Raw genomic sequence first — 11,230 nt, forward strand, 5'->3', positions numbered from 1 at the left:
AATGATATGGTGGATGGATTATGTGAACAGTTCAAGATCAGACATCGAAATTCTGCTATTCATAGGCCTCAGATGAATAGAGCCGTTGAAGCTGCAAATAAAAATTTGAAAAAGATTATCCGTAAGATGACTGAAGCACACCGGGATTGGCATGAGAAGCTGCCTTATGCACTAATGGCATACAGAACTACCATCAGAACTTCTACTGGTGCAACTCCCTACTCTCTTATGTATGGAATGGAAGCAGTACTGCCTGCAGAAGTTGAAATTCCTTCCTTACGCATTCTGATGGAAGCTCAGATAGAAGAAGTTGAATGGATCAAAGAACGTCAAGAGCAGTTGTCTCTGATTGATGAAAAGAGATTGAATGCCGTGTGTCATGGACAATGTTATCAGCAATGAATGGCTCGGGCTTACAACAAAAAAGTCAAACCCCGCTTATTTGAAGTTGGAGATAAGGTTTTGAAACGGATTCTTCCAATGCAAGATGAGGCTAAAGGGAAGTTTGCTCCCAATTGGCAAGGACCATTCATTGTTAAGAAAGTGCTATCCGGAGGAGCGCTTATTCTTATGGAAATGGACGGTCAAGTTTTTCCCCAACCAATCAATGCGGACATGTGCAAAAAGTTTTTCATTTGATTAAAAAAAAAATCTTTAAAAATACTGCAAGAGACGGATTTCAGGCATACTTCCTCTCATTTTTTTTTTCATTTCGATATTTTACCCCTAATTTTTCTTCTTTCCTTTTGACTTTTCATAACCAGTTTCCTTTTCGCTTGGCTGTCCCTTAAGATCACTAACCCCATACTGGGGCAATTTGTTTCTTTAAAAGAAAAAGAAGAAAGAAAGAAAAAAGAAAAAAGAAGAAAATAGGAAAAAATAGAAAAAAAAAGGAGAGAGAAAATAGAGATTCTGTCAGAATTAAACAGGGGCAAATTTTTATCTCTCTCTCACCCTAGATTGGGGTAAGTTTTGAAAGAATGCTATCTCAAATGATTGCAAACTCATCATATGATCCGCTGTCAAGCCTTTCAAGCCTTAACCTTTCCTTTGCTACTCTATCCGATCCTAATCACAAGAACCAAAATGGCCGAATTTCGTCTTTTGCAGTACTTTGAAAAAAAAAAAAGCAAATGATGTAAATACAAACTTTTCTGAAACATGTCAGAGAAGATTGTCTCACTGATGCTACTCATTATCAGAGTATGACTGCAATGATACAGTTGGGGTTAAACTTGTCTTGTCTATGTCTTTAGGTGAAAACCTGAAAGGGCACCTTCTATAAAAAAAAAAAAAAAAGAGAAAAAAAGAAACAAACAAAAAAACAACAAAAATAAAAAAAAAATTGAAAAGGGTGGGGGTAACCTTAGAGAAAACCCGAAAGGGCGCTGAGGTAGGGTTTTGGAGTACAAGAGAATCAGCAACAGAGAAGAAGATGTTGAGGTCTGGAAGCTGGTGACTATGTTGATTTGGGTCTCTTTCATACTGTTGTTCTTTTGCCGACAATGAATTCCAAAATGGATGACTACGAAAGGGTCAGATGGAGCATTTTTCCTCATCAAAGGCCATCCTCTAAATACGAATCCAAATTTTGATCCTTGGGCCTTTATTCAAAAATTCAACAATTTTGTTTTACTATTCTATTTGCTATTTTATTTATTTATTGTGTATCATTGTTTATTTCATATTAGCAATATTGCATGATGAATACTACTTTTTTTATTTTTATTTTATTGTTTATATTTTTCATATTTTGGGTCTCATTCAAAAGACAATCTACTATAATTTACCTCTAAAGAGTCATGAAATTTAAGGTCCTATGATACTAAAGTACGGACAATTGACATTTGACAGTTGTAAAGGTTTTGAAGGGTTGTCGGCTGAATCTAAGGGAGCGATTGGTCGATATTAAAACTCATGTTTACATGGTTCTCAAGGCAAATGGATCACATGGTGGTGGCAGTATTTTTGTCACAGTTGTTTCTTTTCCTTTTCTCCTTTTTGCAGGAAAAAATTATGTGACACAACACTGGTTCATTTGAGCATGATTCACACTGGGGCAACCAGTAGAAGGCTTGAGTTCCGAATTTCGCTGGGCATTTCGGAAGAAGAAAAAAAAAAAAAGAAAGAGAGAAAAGAAAAATACTATTTTCTTTCTTTTAAAGTTCAAAAATCAATCAAGAAAGTTGTAAGTCCACCAAGTAAGTTTGTCTTGATTTATTACTACTTGAGCAACATACATTTTAATTTTTTAGTTTGATGGTATTGAACTTGCATTTTCATTTCTTTCAGTGTTTAATTGGGCTCGGGTCAATCCCACCAATCTGTTAAAAAAAATCATTAAATCAAAAAATCAATCAAAAAGATCAATTTAAATTCCTGTTGGTGAGTCTCAGCGTCCACCGCGCACCCTTCTATCTCCCGTTCTTGACAATTTAATTTGCTGTTGGTGAGTCTCAGCGTCCACCGCGCACCCTTCTATCTCCCGTTCTTGACAATTTAAATTCCTGTTGGTGAGTCTCAGCGTCCACCGCGCACCCTTCTATCTCCCCTTCTTGAAAATTCTAATTTTCTATTGGAGCGTAATCGCGTCCCTCCGCGCATCAATTTAATTTCCTGTTGGTGAGTCTCAGCGTCCACCGCGCACCCTTCTACCTCCCCTTCTTGACAATTTAATTTCCTGTTGGAGCGTAATCGCGTCCCTCAGCGCATCTTTTTCTAAAAGACAAATTTAATTTGCTGTTGGTGAGTCTCAGCGTCCACCGCGCACCCTTCTATCTCCCCTTCTTGAAAATTCTAATTTTCTATTGGAGCGTAATCGCGTCCCTCAGCGCATCTTTTTCTAAAAGACAATTTTAATTTGCTGTTGGTGAGTCTCAGCGTCCATCGCGCACCCTTCTACCTCCCCTTCTTGACGATTTAAATTTCTGTTGGTGAGTCTCAGCGTCCACCGCGCATCCTTCTATCCCCCTTCTTGACAATTTAATTTCCTGTTGGAGCGTAATCGCGTCCCTCCGCACATCTTTTTCTAAAAGACAAATTTAATTTGCTGTTGGTGAGTCTCAGCGTCCACCGCGCACCCTTCTATCTCCCCTTCTTGAAAATTCTAATTTTCTATTGGAGCGTAATCGCGTCCCTCCGCGCATCAATTTAATTTCCTGTTGGTGAGTCTCAGCGTCCACCGCGCACACTTCTACCTCCCCTTCTTGACAATTTAATTTTCTGTTGGAGCGTAATAGCATCCCTCCGCGCATCTTTTTCTAAAAGACAAATTTAATTTGCTGTTGGTGAGTCTCAGCGTCCACCGCGCACCCTTCTACCTCCCTTTCTTGACGATTTAAATTTCTGTTGGTGAGTCTCAGCGTCCACCGCGCACCCTTCTATCCCCCTTCTTGACAATTTAATTTCCTGTTGGAGCGTAATCGCGTCCCTCCGCGCATCTTTTTCTAAAAGACAAATTTAATTTGCTGTTGGTGAGTCTCAGCGTCCACCGCGCACCCTTCTACCTCGCCTTCTTGACGATTTAAATTTCTGTTGGTGAGTCTCAGCGTCCACCGCGCACCCTTCTATCCCCCTTCTTGACAATTTAATTTCCTGTTGGAGCGTAATCGCGTCCCTCCGCGCATCTTTTTCTAAAAGACAAATTTAATTTGCTGTTGGTGAGTCTCAGCGTCCACCGCGCACCCTTCTATCCCCCTTCTTGGAGTGTAATCGCGTCCCTCCGCGCATTTTTTTTCTAGTTATGACAAGTTACTTTTCGTGACTGTTTTAATTAACTATTGTGCTTGCTCATTCATTTTATGTTTCATGTTTAGAAGTTCTGATAGCTCAGACTTTTTCGACTTTGCAAAGATCACAGTTGGTCAATGCACTTATTTCATTGTGGTTCACTTGCATTCGAACTACATTTGACCTGATTCCCATGGTGGGATACGTAGGCAACTCTACATGAGTTCGGTCACATGTGTTTTGCAGTTTCATCACATCTTTGGTTCACTAATTTCAGCCAAGTGTTGCTTTTCTTTATTTTAGCTCAGATGCAGTTAGAAGAGACAGGTAGGTAATTTGGTGTCTACGTCTTTGTCTTGAGTTTCTTCAAAACTCTAAACAAAGAGGGGAAAGTTGTAGACACCAAATTTTTGTCAAATTTTGTGTTTTCTCGAATATTTTCTATTTGATGAGCAATTTATTTTCTTGCATTTTTTTAAGTGTATTTTTGTCTTATTTTTGTAGATTTATCTTTTAAAAAAAAAAAAAACCAACTAAACCCATTTGACAAGATCCCTTGGTTCCCTCCTTATTCTCGGGGGACAGACAAAAGGAGCGGCGCTTTTGGGGGCTCAAAAAGACAGAAAAAATGACTCCCTCACTTCACTCTCTCGAGACACACACATGAAAAAACCACAGAGAAGCCAAAAGAAGAAAGAAAGAACTCTCCATCTCTCTCGGCTCTCTCCCTCACAGAACAAAAAAAGATAACACACAAAAAAAAAGGGGGGCAGGCTCTTGGCTCCTTTTCCTGGGTCTCAACCGAAAAAAAAGAAAAATAGAGAAAAGCTCCTCACCTCTCCATACATCCCTCGGACCTCCTCTCTCCCAATATTTCCACAACACCCTTGCAGACAACAAAAGGGAGGCAGCGACTGGTTGAGCTATTGGAGCTTGGCAATCTCATCAAAAACTTTGGCCAAGGGACTAAGGTCTTCATTGAGGTATTTCTTGTCCTTTTTTTCCAGCATTTCTTTTTTTTTTTTTATTTAGCTAGATTAAATGTATGTGTGATTGCTTGTGTGTTGTTTTATTTTGCTGGTTTTGATGCTATTGTATCGGTGAAATTTTTGGGAATGGCATAACTAGATTAGGGAGAAAGGAAATACGGTTGGTGTATGCATCACTTGTGTTTGATAAAATGCCAAAATAAAAAAAAATGAAATTTAGGGACTGTTTTGCCTTAATGTAGTCTCTTGTTGTTGTGTTCTTGTTAACTAAGATCATAGTTGTATTGTAGAGGTTGTAAGGAGCATTGTAGTATAAATTTTGTGATTTTTAGTGGTGGTTATAGTGCTTTCAAAAATGAAAAAACTGGGCTGTTTTTTTTTTACATTTTGACCACTTTTGGGTCATCTTTTGTAAAAACTAACTCCGAAAATGGAACCTACGCGAAAAATCGAGTGAGGGGGTGTATTTTGAGAAAATTTGGTACCCGAGTGACCACCGGTGACAGCGGTTCGGTGGCGGCGGCGCCACCGGTGGCCACCATGGCCGGCAGCTGAAGTTTCCTCGGCTGGCCGAAGATGAAAAGAAAGAAACGGTTGGAGGTGGAGGAAGAAGAAAAGAAGAAGAAGAGGAAGAAGAAAAGAAAGAAAAGAAAAAAAGGGATTGGGCTAGTGTTTATTTTTCGGTTGGGCCAGGAGCTAGTTTTGTTAGGTTTTGGGGCTGGGCTTTGGTTTATTTTTCTTTTGGGTTTCGGTTGGGCTCGGAGGTTGGAGCCCATGAATTTTTGGCTGGGCTTGAGGGATAAAAAGACGGGCTGGCCTGTGTATTTTTGTAACAGCCCCACTTTCCCCTAAGGCGAACCAAAGGGGTTAGCGGACTGCCTGCCCTGCTCTCGCCAGGACTACGGATCAGATTAGAGCTATCTATAGCGATCCGGAACTTACAAACGAGCGTAAACAAGTCAAAATGGTAAAATAACCCAAAATAAAAAAATGAAATCCGGAGTCGGCCATGAATAGCAACCGACCCGTCAGAACCCAACCGAAAAGCTAACAAACATACACAACTGAACTTTAGCGTTTACAAATCAAAATGACATACAAAAACTTTCAAAAGTTAATACATATACACGGTTTGCCAAATCCAAAAGAGAAAACGCCCCAAAAGTACACTTAGGGTTTTAATACATGGGCTATACAAAAGATATGTTCATCTAGCTCAATTTGGCAGCCGTTTGTCAAATCCAGACCAAAAGGGTTTATTTTCCTGTAAGGAAAACAAAAGGAACGGAAAGGGGTGAGCTTGCGCTCAATGAGGTACCAAACAAATAGCATTAAAATCATGACATTTCACATTTAACAAATCAGATACACATGTCAGATGTAAAGCACAGAAACCAATGATTCAAATCAGAAGGATACGGGTGGCTCTCAGGAGCCAAATTTCCAGCGCAGTACTTGATCCAAACCGGTTGACTCTCCGTCAACGTATATAGAACCAATGCGTCCGTAGACCCCTCTTTACTCCGAATTCCGTCCACCAAACACCCCTTTACCGGGCCCGCTCACCGTAATCGAACAGAAATGGTAATACTCGAGTATACCGGAATCAAGGGTCTCAATACCCAAAAATCCCCGAACAGACTACCGTGGTTCGTTATCTAATCGTCCAGGCCCTTGCCGGCCCGACTCGAATAACTTAGCCACAGGATTGAGCTCATAAGTCATAGAAATCCGAACAGATGCAGACACAGATAACAGATTCAAATTTTACATAGTAAATTGGCATATGAACAGACTAGAGAACGAGTGTGATAAAGTACACCCTCGTCTCGAACAAATAAACAGATTGCAGAGCAGAAATCAAGTTAAACAGCAATGGAGGGGAGTGGTACACTCACCGGCTCAACTTCAAAAGTTTTCACTTCAGATTGGCCTTAATCGCCAAGAAACCCTAAAATAATCAAAATAAACCAATTGAAGGTTTTACTTCCAGAATCGAGTAAACAGAATGCACATGTGAGGCTCGACTACACGTCGTACGCCTTGCCAAATAAATACTAGTGCAAGAATGCAAAAACACGATTCCCATGGAAACGAAAAGGTAGCATGAAGACCTAGGCGCAAACAACCCAAAAGTCTTTCATTCTGCTAAAAGGCAAACCCAACTTAAAGGAACCAAACGGCCTAGAAAATCGGGCAGCACTTCCCCTAAATTTCTTACTTTTCCAGCCATTAAGGCTTCATTCTATCCTCAAATCAGTCCCAACATCTCACACAAAATTCATCTCATTTCCCAAAAGCCGTTCACTAGGCTCAAAGTAGTACAAGTACAAAACTTAGCTAGGAAACAACCGAAATGAAAGCAAGCCCCAAAAGAGACTCGATAACGAGTCATATAGCCATGCCAACCACAACCCCAATAAGGTTTCATATGCATAAATGAGCATTAAAGCAAACCAGAAAATCAGGAAATGTAACTCATTTGTTCCAACAATAAAAACAGTTTTGACCTCCTAATGCGGTAATGGCGTCAATGTCACTACGATTATCGGATGGGGGTGTAAGACCCACTGTTTCGAAGCTATGGAATAGGGCTACAACAATGTAGAAGGTCATTCAATCCAGTTCCTAGCCCAACTAGGTCAAAAATGCCAAACACTAAACCGGAATCACCAAACAGGTTTGCAAAACATAGAAAACTGTAATCGGTATATCTCAGTCCATACAAGTCCAAATGCCGAAATTCCAAAGGCATAAGTTAGCTAAGACATCCAGATACATTTCATCAGAAGACACCAACTTCCAAATCCAAAGCAATTCCAGTCAAAATGGCCAATTACAAGTGCAGTTTTCGCATTCTGATCAACCCAGAACAGCAACAGTAAAAACGCCATATCTCACTCTACACTAATCCAAATGACCTAAAATTTTGTAGGCACCTCAAACACATCCATACCTACAACTTTTATGTTTTAAGCCAAGGCCAATTCGGCCTCTAACTATGAGATATAAATTCGGGCAGAATGAAGAATCAAGAACCCTAATTTTTCAATTTTTGGTCCAAAACAGAAATTGATTGCAATTTTCCACTTTTTCCACCTCATAGAGTCCTTAAACATCATTTCCAATCATCATACATGACCACATAATCATACTCATATGAAAACAGAAAAATCCCCAAAAATTATAAAATTTCACCAATTCAACCAAAACCAAGAAATAATCCATAAAGTTGCACCTTATACCACCACTAATCATGATTTAAGCATCAATTAAAGAAGAAGGGTGATTCTTCACAACTTACCTTAAGAACAAGAGAGAGAGAGCTATTGGTCACCTTAACTTTCCAAGAAACTCCACCAAACAACTCACTATCACTCCCTTAAGTGTTTCTATGGAACAAAAACAAGTTTAGATGGTTGAATTCTTGGATTTGAGCAAGAGAGAATCAAGAAGTTGAAGAGGTTTTCTTTCTTCCTTTCCTAGAGAGAAATTCAGCCAAGCTTGAAGAAAAATGGAAAATATTTGGTCAATTTTTGGTTTTATTTAGTAATTGGTAAAAGGTTGAATAGTAAGTCAATTGTAGGATTTAATCTCCAAGTGACACATGTCAAGACACTTGTCCCTCTCATTAATGTCATGCCTAACCTTTTTGTCTTTCTCACACCTATGCACTTGGCACCTCTAAATATCTAATAACACCCGATAAATTTTACACAGTATCCGAAACTTAACCTTATTGGCCGAATTTTTCCGAACTTTTCGCACTAGTGGGTCCCACGTCCATTATATACTCTTAATTTTCCAAAAACTCTCCAAGGCTAGAAAAATCATCTAAAAACTATAATTACTCATAAAAATTCCTCAGAAAAATTTCCTAAGCCAGGAAATGCAGAAAACATGCTATTAAAGGAAATAAAACCCTCGGAAAAGATTAGGGTTTTTACGGGTTCTCAAACTCTTTTTTTTCGGGGCGTCACAACCTCCCCTCCTTAAAATAATGTCGTCCTCGACATTCCCTCTTGTACTAATCAAGTCAAGTCATCCCGCAAGAATCACTAATATTTCAAACCAAGCCCACAGTCCGGCATCCTAAACTTCAAGCCTAGGATACACTACAGAGATCTGAAGCCTAAGCTCTGATACCACTGTAACGGCCCCACCTCCCCCTAGGGCGTACCAAAGGGTTCGGCGGGTCGCCTGCCCAGCTCTCGCCGGGACTCAGTCGTTCACTACAGTCCTCAATTAAATTACAATATAAAAATCAAATATGCACCAAATTCTCCAAGAATTACATATCACGAACCCACTTAAGTCCAAACGTTCATACAATCCCTAATAACAACTATTACACAAGAAGAAATCCAAAACTCAAACCATACGTGAGATAATCCATCCGGTCACATGAATACGTGCTACAAGCACTTCCTTCATCTCGAGCCCTGTGGAGGGGAATAAAATATTTTTGGGGTGAGATAGAAACTCAGCGAGTAACCATTAAAATCAGTAATCAATTCAGTTTCACAGTCGTTCATTTCAGTGATGTCATGATTTCAAGATCAAATGTACACTTATTGCTCTCGTGAGCCAGCGAAATCGTTGTACTTAAACACCCAACACTCCAAACAAACATTTAACAGAAAACAGTCAGTGGGGAGCCATTTGCTCCAGATGAACAGTACACAGAGGTGGAGACGTTGGTGTTCAGCACACGAATTCCAAGCACTCATTTAAGCCAAAACATGTCATGGGCCACATGCAAGCACTCATGATATGCAATCAAGTAAATAGTGCAAGAAACGGTTCATAAGAAGCTTTAACAATAGTTTGGGGTCACTCATCTCCACGGCTCAGAAACCATCTATCATATAACATTGCCTTGCTCAAATCCAAGCCTTAGATCACAAACCCAATGCCAACAAGTCCCTTCAAAGTTCGGACAGCACTTCCCCTACATTTGCTAACTTTTCCAGCCATCATGGCTTCATTATTACTTCAGCCAGTCCCAAAGTCACACAAATAAGTTCATCTAATATCCATTCAGCAAGCTCCAAGTAGTACAAAGACAAGTCAAGCTAGGGAAAAGTCCGGAAATGAAGGTTAAGCTCAAAACCAGAAAAACAGTTTTGACGTCATTTTGCGGTAATGGTACCAAAGGCGCTACGATTGTCGGATGGGGGTGTAAGACCCACCGTTTCGAAGCTATGGAACAGGGCTACAACAATGTAGAAGGTCATTCAATCCAGTTCCTAGCCCAACTAGGTCAAAAATGCCAAACACTAAACCAGAATCACCAAACAGGTTTGCAAAACATAGAAAACTGTAATCGGTATATCTCAGTCCATACAAGTCCAAATGCCGAAATTCCAAAGGCATAAGTTAGCTAAGACATCCAGCTACATTTCATCAGAAGACACCAACTTCCAAATCCAAAGCAATTCCAGTCAAAATGGCCAATTACAAGTGCAGTTTTCGCATTCTGATCAACCCAGAACAGCAACAGTAAAAACGCCATATCTCACTCTACACTAATCCAAATGACCTGAAATTTTGTAGGCACCTCAAACACATCAATACCTACAACTTTCATGTTTTAAGCCAAGGCCAATTCGGCCTCTAACTATGAGATATAAATTCGGGCAGAATGAAGAATCAAGAACCCTAATTTTTCAATTTTTGGTCCAAAACAGAAATTGATTGCAATTGTCCACTTTTTCCACCTCATAGAGTCCTTAAACATCATTTCCAATCATCATACATGACCACATAATCATACTCATATGAAAACAGAAAAATCCCCAAAAATTATAAAATTTCACCAATTCAACCAAAACCAAGAAATAATCCATAAAGTTGCACCTTATACCACCACTAATCATGATTTAAGCATCAATTAAAGAAGAAGGGTGATTCTTCACAACTTACCTTAAGAACAAGAGAGAGAGAGCTATTGGTCACCTTAACTTTCCAAGAAACTCCACCAAACAACTCACTATCACTCCCTTAAGTGTTTCTATGGAACAAAAACAAGTTTAGATGGTTGAATTCTTGGATTTGAGCAAGAGAGAATCAAGAAGTTGAAGAGGTTTTCTTTCTTCCTTTCCTAGAGAGAAATTCAGCCAAGCTTGAAGAAAAATGGAAGATATTTGGTCAATTTTTGGTTTTATTTAGTAATTGGTAAAAGGTTGAATAGTAAGTCAATTGTAGGATTTAATCTCCAAGTGACACATGTCAAGACACTTGTCCCTCTCATTAATGTCATGCCTAACTTTTTTGTCTTTCTCACACCTATGCACTTGGCACCTCTAAATATCTAATAACACCCGATAAATTTTACACAGTATCCGAAACTTAACCTTATTGGCCGAATTTTTCCGAACTTTTCGCACTAGTGGGTCCCACGTCCATTATATACTCTTAATTTTCCAAAAACTCTCCAAGGCTAGAAAAATCATCTAAAAACTATAATTACTCATAAAAATTCCTCAGAAAAATTTCCTAAGCCAGGAAAT

This window comes from Coffea arabica, chromosome 6c, assembly GCF_036785885.1.
Source record: "Coffea arabica cultivar ET-39 chromosome 6c, Coffea Arabica ET-39 HiFi, whole genome shotgun sequence".
Lineage (NCBI taxonomy): Eukaryota > Viridiplantae > Streptophyta > Magnoliopsida > Gentianales > Rubiaceae > Coffea > Coffea arabica.